Genomic DNA, 12576 nt, shown 5'->3' with positions numbered 1-12576 from the left:
GTAGCTTCCACACAGCATAGCGCAGCCGATGAAATGATAGTGCTGCCCGACTGATTCGGACCACCCACACACAGTGTACACACGCTGTGTACCCACAAGATCTACACACAGCATGTACACAGCGTACACACAGTTTACCCACACAGTATACAAACAGTCTGTACACGCACAGTGTATACACACAGTAACAACAACCGCCATTCGCCACTAAGTGGCGGTGACGTCACCACGGCGCTTGTGCCAGGCTATGCACGGGGCAGATCCAGGTGTCATGCGTCGACTGACTGAGATGACTGGCCAATGCACCATCTGTGCCCCCGACTGCGCCAACATACAGTGTACACACACAATGTTCACGCACACAATAATGTTCACGTTTTTGTTGAGCTCACGCACCCAATGGGTCTCTGTTCAAGAGAGGGAGCCATAGAAATGGAATCTAAAACAGGACCCTGCGGGGTGGGCTGGTAGGAACGAATAACCAAAGAATATAAACAATGTATTATTACACTTGTTTAGCCAGGAAAGCCCCACTGAGTCAAAAGGTTTTTGTAGGGTCCTGCCAAGTGTTTGCAGTAGGGGGCGATGTTGCTACACCTAATCGGACGATACGAAGGGAGAGAATGAGGCCTAGTTCTAGGCTTTAGGCCTAGCTGTAGGCTTTACGCCGCCGTGAGTTAATTTGTAATTGAAATGTTTTAATGATTTATGTAAAAGCTTTGAATTTAAATGTTTCTATTTAAAAACATGAGGGAATGTAACATTGTTTAACATTAACTCCCTTTCACACACGCGGGGGTACGATACGAAGGAAGAGTTTCAGGCCTAGTTCTAGGCTTTAGGCCTAGCTGTAGGCTTTAGGGCGCTGTGAGTTTTTTTAAATTTAATTTCAAAGTTTTAATTAAAAGCTATCTCAGGGAATTATAAGGGAATGTTACACGTGTTTAGCCAGGAAAGCCTCATTAATTTAAATGTTTAATTAAAAGCTATCTGAGGGAATTATAAGGGAATGTTACACTTTTTCTTGGTTCTTTCGGTAAAGTCACGTAGAAGGGAAGTAATAAAATAATAAAAATAAAACATAATAAAACAATTCTCACGACGTTTCGGCCACAACGCAAGCAGCCGTCCTCAGGTGAAAACAAGGTCCGTCGAGGCGACAGAGTCTGAATGAAACAGCACACGAGCTTGGAGCATATATATAAGCTGGGCGCATTGACAAAGGAATTTGCATATCAAAAGGAATTTAGCATATTTATGGGAAATGCAGGAATGTGATTAGTACTGCATATGCATGTGCATTATGCAGGATTAACAGCATCAAAGGGAGCTGCAGTCGCTGCTGCTGCTGCAGTCGCTGCTGCTGCTGCAGTCTCTGCTGCTGCTGCAGTTTCTGCTGCTGCTGCAGTTGCTGCTGCTGCTGCAGTTGCTGCTGCTGCTGCTGTTGCTGCTGCTGCACTTGCTGCTGCTGCTGCAGTTGCTGCCTTATCCATTTTAATATAACACTATGTATTATTCTACCCACCCTAATGTGTATCACACTGCTATATGTTTACTATACAATTACGACACCATACATTACTCTGCACACTGCACCATGCCAGTGAGTGGAACGCGGTCTGAAAGTCACCGTAAACGTGAACACAATCAGTTAAGATCCGAAATGGTTTATTACGTCCTTCCAATGATTGCTAAGCCAGAATCCATCTTCTCGGTTGAAATTGTCTCTGTGTTTGTATATGTGGATCGCCTCATGAACGAATCTCTCATGATAGCCAGATGGCTTGCAGAGAACCTCTGTCTTGGAGAAGTCAATGTCATGTGAGCCCACTGAATTGTAACAGTGATCTGCCACGGCTGAGGTGTTTGTCCTACCGTGTTTCAGGTCTGCCTTATGTTCACGGATGCGGTCCGAGACATGTCGTTTGGTTTCTCCAATGTAACTGCTACCACAGAGGCAACTTAGTTTGTAGACGCCAGGGTACTGTATGTCTGGAACCACATCTTTTACAGACGGGACCAGATCACGGATTTTATGTACTGTGTTGAATCGGACCTGGATCTTGTGTTTAATCAGGATTTTGGAGATCTTTTTTGTGACCCCAGCAATGTAGGGTAAGGTGATGGTCTAAGATGCCAGCTAGCAACATCAGCAAAGATGAGCGTTTTGAATTAGCTCAATTAAAAAAGAGGGATGACATTTTCATCCTCTCAGCCGACAAAGGCAATGCCACTGTCATCATGGACAAAATAGAATACAACAACAAAATTCAAGAACTACTCAACGATGGCAGCTATACAAAAATAAAAAGAGACCCCACCAACAGCCTCGTCTCCAAAACCAACAACATCATTTCTGCTTCAACCGCATTAATTGATCAGACCAAACAGTTCTCGTTGAAACCTTCTGCAGCCAGGCCACCAAGATTGTACGGCTTGCCAAAGATACATAAAGAAGATACACCTCTTCGTCCCATTGTTTCTACTATCAACTCCCCCACTTACAAACTGGCTCGTTTTTTGTCCGAAATCCTACGGCCTTTCACTGGAAAAACCACCTCTGCAGTACTAAACTCTACTGACCTGGTATCGACAATCAAGGGGATTGCCCTGTCCCCAGACGACCTGCTTGTCAGTTTTGATGTGGTTTCCTTGTTCACCAAGGTGCCTGTGCCTGACACCATCGCAATCATTGAAGACTTGGTTCATCAAGGACTGAATGCTGGGGTACCCCCCCTGGTGAGACGCTGCTTAACCAATACATACTTCACCTGGAATGGAACCTTCTACAAGCAAATTGAGGGCACCCCAATGGGCTCCCCCCTATCTCCGGTTGTAGCCAACATCTTCATGGAGAAATTTGAGACAGACACCATCCAGACTGCCACTCTACGCCCGACCTTATGGAAGAGGTACGTAGACGACACTTTTGTCATCTGGCCACATGGCCGGCCTGCTCTAGACCAATTTCTCGACCACATCAATTCCATACACCCAGCCATCAGATTCACCATGGAAGTCGAAAATGATGGCAAGCTACCCTTTTTGGATGTCCTAATCAAAAGGAGACCTGATGGTTCAATGAGCCACTCTGTCTACAGGAAAGCCACCCACACGGATGCTTATCTAAAACCGGATTCCCACCACCATCCATCCCAGAAGAATTCCCTCATCAAGACTCTATATCATAGAGCCCAATGCATCTCCGACCATGAACACATTTCCAGTGAACTCAAACACGTACGCCAAGCTCTTAAGGCTAATGGTTACTCCGACTACACAATCCGCAAAGCCATCACTCCAACCATCAAGAAGGATCCTGTTGAGGAGCCTTTCAAGACCATCACCTTACCCTACATTGCTGGGGTCACAAAAAAGATCTCCAAAATCCTGATTAAACACAAGATCCAGGTCCGATTCAACACAGTACATAAAATCCGTGATCTGGTCCCGTCTGTAAAAGATGTGGTTCCAGACATACAGTACCCTGGCGTCTACAAACTAAGTTGCCTCTGTGGTAGCAGTTACATTGGAGAAACCAAACGACATGTCTCGGACCGCATCCGTGAACATAAGGCAGACCTGAAACACGGTAGGACAAACACCTCAGCCGTGGCAGATCACTGTTACAATTCAGTGGGCTCACATGACATTGACTTCTCCAAGACAGAGGTTCTCTGCAAGCCATCTGGCTATCATGAGAGATTCGTTCATGAGGCGATCCACATATACAAACAAAGAGACAATTTCAACCGAGAAGATGGATTCTGGCTTAGCAATCATTGGAAGGACGTAATAAACCATTTCGGATCTTAACTGATTGTGTTCACGTTTACGGTGACTTTCAGACCGCGTTCCACTCACTGGCATGGTGCAGTGTGCAGAGTAATGTATGGTGTCGTAATTGTATAGTAAACATATAGCAGTGTGATACACATTAGGGTGGGTAGAATAATACATAGTGTTATATTAAAATGGATAAGGCAGCAACTGCAGCAGCAGCAAGTGCAGCAGCAGCAGCAACAGCAGCAGCAGCAGCAACTGCAGCAGCAACTGCAGCAGCAGCAGAAACTGCAGCAGCAGCAGAGACTGCAGCAGCAGCAGCGACTGCAGCAGCAGCAGCGACTGCAGCAGCAGCAGCGACTGCAGCTCCCTTTGATGCTGTTAATCCTGCATAATGCACATGCATATGCAGTACTAATCACATTCCTGCATTTCCCATAAATATGCTAAATTCCTTTTGATATGCAAATTCCTTTGTCAATGCGCCCAGCTTATATATATGCTCCAAGCTCGTGTGCTGTTTCATTCAGACTCTGTCGCCTCGACGGACCTGGTTTTCACCTGAGGACGGCTGCTTGCGTTGTGGCCGAAACGTCGTGAGAATTGTTTTATTATGTTTTATTTTTATTATTTTATTACTTCCCTTCTACGTGACTTTACCGAAAGAACCAAGAAGATGAATCCCTGCAGTCACGAAAGCTTTAAATCGAAATTTAATGTTACACTTGTTTAGCCAGGAAAGCCTCACAGAGTCTAAAGGTTTTTGTAGGGTCATGCCAAGTGTATTCAGTAGGGGGCGATGTTGCTACACGGATGGACGGACAAACGGACGGACGATATAATCTATTGGTGTCTGGTCCACTTCGTTCCTACCAGTATAAACTTAAACTCTAACCCTGATCTCGCTCTCTGACGTCACCACTCATTAACTCTGCGTGAGACGCGAGGGGGAGGTGTCCCCCACTAGTGACGTCATGTCACCGAGGTATATACCCCCCAAATCCCCCTCCACCGGGATTTTGAGCGTGACGTCACATCTGCCGATTTCCGTTCCAGTAAAGTGCTTATTTGGGACGGGGTCAGCAGCCAAGCACCATCACCTGACTTGGGCCCCTCTCATTAACATAATATATTCAGTTACCCTGCTGCTCGTTGGGGGAGGGGATTGTGTGAACCCTGAAAATGACGTCATGTCACCTCATGCTGCCGCATGACGTCATGAGCCACCAGGTTGCTACTGCTGCACGCACGCTCGCTCACCGAGATCCGAGGTGAGAAGTTTACATCGTGGTGGTTGTTGTGGTGGTTGTTGTTGTTGTGAACCCAGGTAGAGCCTCGCTCCTACTCCCTCGTAGGGATATCAATTGAGTAGCAGCGAGCATGGAATCGATGTCCAGATTGAAACATTACAACGCAGGGCCTAGCCATACGGGGACTTGCCTCTTGCCCTCGCCTGATGGCATTTGCTTTATTTCTCTGCTTAAGTTTGATTTGTCTTCACCTGGCTCACTACTTTGAAACTTTGTTTTACTTGAAATATTTCTACGTTTTTATTTTATTTTACCAGGCATATCCCACTTGAGCTACACCGCTCGTTTTCAGAAGCCACCTGCCCACAACACAGTGGGCTTATCAACGTGTGGAAATGTTTTTCGGTCAAATACTCTAAACGCGTGGTGATGTTGACTCTAAATGTGCAGGGAAAACCGCAGGATCCGGAGGAGAATCCACGCGACCACGGAGAGAGAGGGACACGCAAACTCCAAATATACAGCCATAATACAGGTTGGTTGGGATTGATCGCGTAAATAAATAAATGTGCCGTTAACCCCGCTACCACCCGACAGCCAATTAGTGAGGGTTTGTCACGTAAACAGAACGTGGCCAATGCGTCACAAGTACAGCACTAGTGTGTAGTGTAGTGTGTAGTAATGTATAGTGTAGTGTATAGTGAGGTATAGTGTAGTGTACTAGTACAGCATATCGGTGTGTTGAAGAGCCAAGCCACAACATTTACAATCTGAGTACAACGTTTTGACACTAATTCCAACCATCTTCATCAGACGACAGCCACATGTGGCTTGGCTCTGTGGGAATAGAAATCGGCTCGCTGGGTTCATAGCGCAGCACGCTAACCGTTGCACTACCGCTCCCCACTCACTCACAAACTTCATCGGAAGTATAGTATTTATCCAGCAGTAACTAAGTTACCCGGCTTAGCTCAGGTCTCAGTAATCAAACACTAAGAGTAATGTCTCTGTTTTTTTATGTAATTAAGGTGTATCGTACCATATCGAGGCTTGGGGCTTTGGGTTGTTATTTGTTTTTTATGTCTCTGCCTGTGCTCACATTCATTAACGATTTTTATGATTTTGGGCAAGCCCGTATAAAGCTGCGTGATCAGGAGTTGGAGCCATTTGCTGTTCAACTTGGCTTGTGACAGAAATTCACTCTGGCCCCATGCATTACATGACATAGCATCTTCATTAATTATGTAGTTTGAAAAGCTCACAATAGCCATATAAATAAATTGCATTCGTTACAGTTAAAATGATACGCGCATCGATGCCTGGTTATAGTTAAGGGATCGTTCCCTGGTCAACCATGTTATATCTGCTGATGATCTGGAAATGGCTACTCAAGGAGATGGGGTTAGATAATCTTGTTCTGTGCCTGGATAATTCCATCATGAAAGGTGGCCTTGCGTATGTTCCACCAAAATAACTCACCTGCCTGGGAATTTCATGTCATACAACACTGTACCTGCTCAACTTTCCATGAGTAATCAGGCAGTTCTACAAGTGGTGGAGGAGCTTCCATGCCTGGTTAATGTGTTCACGACCAGCTCTGGTTTGGCAGCCAAAGTCTCACTTTAAATTTGTCTAGCAGCATTCTTTCATTATACTGTGTAACACTGTGTGAAATGTGAAAGCTGCCTGGACTTTTGCTCCATACAAAGCTGTGAGTGTCCATCGCCAAGGTCTAGTCTGTCTGAGACCATCCCCTCTCCCTATCATATTGGCATCGCACCCACCTCTCACCCTTCGTCCTGTGGATGGTGGGCGCACAGTACGGTGCCACGCAGCCATTCCAGGTTGAGCCCAAATGGGTTTCGTGGGTCACCTAGCCACCAGGCATCGTTCCATGAGTGATATCAATATATAATATCTGTAAGGAGTCCCCCCAATAGACTGTCCCTGGAACTCTACCAGGCACGTCTCACTGGGGGACATCCCAGGGGCCTGGCCCAGGACATTCTGGTGGGAATATGTCGCTTGGCTGGCTTTGGGAACGCCTGGGAATTCCCCAGGAAGAGCTAGAGTCTGTCGCCAGGGAAAGGGAGGTCTGGACTGCCCTACTGCATGTGCTGCCACCACAAACCTCACCAAGACAAGAGGATATTTAAATAAATGAACGAATAGAGCTGCAATTCTTCTTGGCCACAGATATTACTCCTTTCTCTGTGGATGCAAAATATGAACTTATTTTAAGGCCTGTCTGTTCTGGCTTTTAATTAAGGCTGGCCTGGCGATGATCCCCTCTATTGAACCAAACAAGATTGTATTAAAACCTTACAGAGCCCTAAAATATCAGTACTGAATATAATCTGAGACTTTGGCAGGCGAGGCTGCATTGGTTGGGTCATGAATTCCGCATAAACAGACAATGCTCAAGCATCTTCTGTTAGCCCAGATGTTACGAGGTAAACAGGCATGGCATTGGCTAGAGAAGAGATTGGAGGATGTGGAGTTGATCAGACCTTCTGTCAAGATCGGTCTCAAGAAAAGGCCCGTGACGTATGCTGCAGGGCAGTTGGAGGTATTTGCTCTGCAACAACAATGAGGTTGGAGTAGCAACGCTCACATGAATGGGTGGAACGCTGGGTGCCTGAAATGTAGCAAGACAGCAGGAAGCACAGCTGGTGCATCTGTTAATCATCTCAGTCAGTCATCCCTTGACACCTGGATCATTCCCATGACCTGCTGACAAGTGATCCACACTTACATGGCATTCATGTGAAATATATGTGTATGTAAGAGTTTATCTATGTGGGGAGCAGTGGCGCAGTTATTCCACTGTGTAACAAAAAAAATTGTTCCTGGGTAGTTTGTGTTATTTCCTAATTGCTTTTGCCTCTAAAGTACAAAAAATGGCTATTATTCCCCACAAACTTTGCTATTGTGGCCAGGACTGTGATATTTAGAAATTGACCTATTTTCAATGAGAAAACAGGTTAATTTGTTTTTATAGTTCTTGTATAATTCTGGTCACAAAAGCAATGTTTGTGGGGAATAAGCCATTTTCTAGACTTTTAGGCATAAGCAATAAAAAATAACACTTAGTACCCAGGAACAAAAATTGTGTTACATAGTGTTATCACAATTAAAGTTTGATTATCGCCAACAACAAACGTGATTGATTCGTGAAAACTTAACTTATTGTGGGGAAGCATTATTACGGAGCATATGAAGGTGGCCAGGCATGGTTCTGAACACACCACCACTTTTTTACCATGCCAGTGTGTGTTACAGTGTCAAGTTTGTATTTTCAGTAAAGTATATTAACTCGATTGAACACGGAGGTTAAATCAAAACAATAGTTTATTTTTGTTTTCCTTTGGAACTTTTTACGAGAATGGAAACGGGAAATTAACACTGAACATATGCAGCTGAAGTTAGATCTGTTCATCCCAGCATTCAAGTAAATCTGAGCCTGGCTTCACACCTTTAAGTTGTGATTGAACATTAATTCATGCATTTATGCATAATACAAATAGTATTATTTTCAACACCCGTTGCTGTGTTAGCTGAATTTTGCTTTCATAAATATTCTTTTTGTAGCCAGACAACCGAAATTGTGTGCTTGGAGTTTTTGGTTAACATTCATTTTGAAGATACTAGGGCTTCCAGGCTGACCATTTGCCCTCTCATTGTGTGCCCGTGTGATGAATTTGGGAATCCTTTTCACTCTATCATGAATATATGAATGAGTATAGACGTGCAAGTCGTGTGTGACTGTGTATATATGCATTCCTTTGTGCCTTGATACTGACGTAGATGGTCTGGATATTCTTTTTTTCTGTCTGCAGCTGACGCTTTCTCTGACAGTTCCTCTGCAAAATTGGTTTGGAGCAAAGGCACTCAGCGCAGCTCGGTAGAAAAATGCAACAATGCAACCCATGTGCATACAGCACGGATCATGTTGGACATCTGACACAGCACCAGAGAACTCACACAGGAGAGAAACCCTTCAAGTGCAGTGTGTGTGGGAGGGCATTTTCAATTTCATCTACTCTTAAAACACACACACTGGAGAACACACACAGGAGAGAAACCCTTCAAGTGCCCTGTGTGTGACAAGGCATTTACACGGTCATCTGGTCTTCATAGACACCAGAGAACACACACAGGAGAGAAACGCTTCACGTGCACTGTGTGCTGTAAGGCGTTTTCACAGTCATCCGGTCTTGTATCACACCAGAAAACACACACGGGAGAGAAACCCTTTAGTTGCACTCTGTGTGGGAAGGTGTTTGCACAATCACAACATCTACAAAATCACCAGAGAACACACACGGGAGAGAAACCCTTCAGTTGCACTCTGTGTGGGAAGGCGTTTGCACAATCACAACATCTACAAAATCACCAGAGAACACACACGGGAGAGAAACCCTTCAGTTGCACTCTATGTGGGAAGGCGTTTTCACAATTACCACATCTACAAATACACAAGAGAACACACACGGGAGAGAAACCCTTTAGGTGCACTGTGTGTGACAAGGCATTTTCATATTCATCAGTTCTAAGGAGGCACCAGAGAACACACACGGGAGAGAAACCCTTCAGTTGCACTCTGTGTGAGAAGGCGTTTGCTCAGTCATCAAGACTTAAACATCACCAGAGGACACACAAGCATCAGAAGATCCCCAAGAAATGGAGTCTGAAATCAGCTTGTGAAAGTCAAAGTGCTGCAATGAGCCCATCCCTCAAGAAACCAGAAGTGAATCCCAGCTTGGACACTTTTAAAGGTATCAAGGTGAAATGTGAAGAAGTGATGGTGAAGAGCGAAGAAGTGAAGGTAAAATGTGAAGATGAAGATTCAACTCCAAAATCGTACCTTCACATCGATGGAGGCAACGTGAAGCAGGAGGAGAATTCTGACTGTGAGGCAGAGCGAGGCAACTCCCAGCAGTTTGTGGAAGTGGAAGTCTGGGTGGACTTCTTAGACAATACAAAGTCAAATGGAGACCCGGTAGATGTTTTAAACTTGAGACAATGAAGCTCCAATAGATTCACGTTTGTCACAGGCCTTTAATGAAAAGAACGTGAAGTTGAACACTCAATTCCTGGGTTCAACCTGCAGAGTAAGAGCGGCGAGTATTTCTTGACCTGTGGGTTGGGTAGATGAATAATCAGGAGCAAGAGCCAATAAGCTTCCAAGTATTCCACTGTTATATTCATATTTGCATTGATATGGTGCTTGCTTAATTGCTTCAGCAACTCGGTTGTTTCATATCTCATCACAGACACTCGAAGAGCACCCCCAAGTGGCATGACTGTGTTATAAGGTGACCCTGCTCTAGCCTGCATGTGGGCATGAGTCTGTCAGTAGGGGGTGATGATCGATGTGGAATCTCCATTATGTAATTTCTGGATAATGTTTTGAATTGCCCTAATATTGACCATGGCACCAACATGCAATGACCTCTGTGTTTTGAATGACAATAGTATGTTTTACATCCACTGTTAAGCAGATGGTGCATATTTTGTTTAATGTTACTGGAGTAGCCAGACGTGCATGTGGGATTTGAACCTTGAACCTCTGAAATTAATAGAGAATGTGCTGCCACTTGGCTTCCCTCAATCTGAGTGTAAGCATGACAGCCTGAATATTTCTAACTGGCGCAGATGTTCCATTTAGAGCGGTCCACGTTTCACGTGCCTACAGAAGGGAGGGCATGACTGGCCGAGAAGAACCGAAGCTTCATGCGGAGCGACAGACCAGGTAGCTTCCACACAGCATAGCGCAGCCGATGAAATGATAATGCCGCCCGACTGATTCGGGACCACCCACACACAGTGTACACACGCCATGTACACAGCGTACACACAGTTTACCCACACAGTATACAAACAGTCTGTACACGCACAGTGTAAACACAGTAACAACAACCGCCATTCGCCACTAAGTGGCGGTGACGTCACCACAGCGCTTGTGCCAGGCTATGTGCACGGGGCAGATCCAGGTGTCATACGTCGACTGACTGAGATGACTGGCCAATGCACCACCTGTGCCCCCGACTGCGCCAACAGTGTACACACACAATGTTCACGCACACAATAATGTTCACGTTGTTTTTGTTGAGCTCACGCACCCAATGGGTCTCTGTTCAAGAGAGGGAGCCATAGAAATGGAATCTAAATTAACTCAAACTCTAACCCTGATCTCGCTCTTTGACGTCACCACTCATTAACTCTGCGTGAGACGCGAGGGGGAGGTGTCCCCCACTAGTGACGTCATGTCACCGAGGTATATACCCCCCAAATTCCCCTCCACCGGGATTTTGAGCGTGACGTCACGTCTGCCGATTTCCGTTCCAGTAAAGTGCTTATTTGGGACGGGGTCAGTAGCCAAGCACCATCACCTGACATGGGCCCCTCTCATTAACATAATATATTCAGTTACCCTGCTGCTCGATGGGGGAGGGGATTGTGTGAACCCCGAAAATGACGTCATGTCACCTCATGCTGCCGCATGACGTCATGAGCTACCAGGTTGCTGCTGCTGCGCGCACGCTCGCTCACTGAGTTCCGAGGTGAGACGTTTACATCGTGGTGGTGGTTGTTGTGGTGGTTGTTGTTGTGAACCCATGTAGAGCCTCGCTCCTACTCTCTCGTAGGGATATCAATTGAGTAGCAGCGAGTATGGAATCGATGTCCAGATTGAAAAATTACAACGCGGGGCCTAGCCATACGGGGACTTGCCTCCTGCCCTCGCCTGATTATATTTGCATTAATTCTCTGCTTAAGTTTAATTTGTCTTCACCTGGCTCACTACTTTGAAACTTTGTTTTACTTGAAATATTTTGATATTTTATTTTACCAGGCATAGCCCACTTGAGCTACACCGCTCGTTTTCAGAAGCCACCTGCCCACAACACAGTGGGCTTATCAACTTGTGGAAATGTTTTTCGGTCAAATACTCTAAACGCGTGGTGATGTTGACTCTAAATGTGCAGGGAAAACCGCAGGATCCGGAGGAGAATCCACGCGACCACGGAGAGAGAGGGACACGCAAACTCCAAATATACAGCCATAACATAGGTTTGTTTGGGATTGATCGCGTAAATAAATAAATGTGCCGTTAACCCCGCCACCACCCGATAGCCAATTAGTGAGGGTTTGTCACGTAAACAGAACGTGGCCAATGCGTCACAAGTACAGCACTAGTGTGTAGTGTAGTGTGTAGTAATGTATAGTGTAGTGTATGGTAGTGTAGTGTATAGTGTAGTGTACTAGTACAGCATATCAGTGTGTTGAAGAGCCAAGCCACAACATTTACAATCTGATTACAACGTTTTGACACTAATTCCAACCAGCTTCATCAGACGACAGCCAAATGTTGTGGCTTGGCTCTGTGGGAATAGAAATCGGCTCGCTGGGTTCATAGCGCAGCATGCTAACCGTTGCACTACCGCTCCCCACTCACTCACAAACTTCATCGGAAGTATAGTATTTATCCAGCAGTAACTAAGTTACCCGGCTTAGCTCAGGTCTCAGTAATCAAACACTA

The 12576-nt window shown here is 45.4% G+C and overlaps 1 pseudogene; it reads left to right on the top strand.

Annotated features, from left to right (window-relative positions):
- Positions 1 to 12576, top strand: part of LOC133361726 (zinc finger protein 208-like) — a 41897-nt pseudogene that overhangs the window by 6812 nt on the left and 22509 nt on the right.

The sequence above is a fragment of the Lethenteron reissneri genome, unplaced genomic scaffold (assembly GCF_015708825.2).
Source record: "Lethenteron reissneri isolate LAM-NWPU_2019-01 unplaced genomic scaffold, ASM1570882v1 scaffold_121, whole genome shotgun sequence".
Classification (NCBI taxonomy): Eukaryota; Metazoa; Chordata; class Hyperoartia; order Petromyzontiformes; family Petromyzontidae; genus Lethenteron; species Lethenteron reissneri.
Note: the sequence above shows the minus strand (reverse complement) of the source record. Positions and strands in the feature narration are given on the sequence as shown.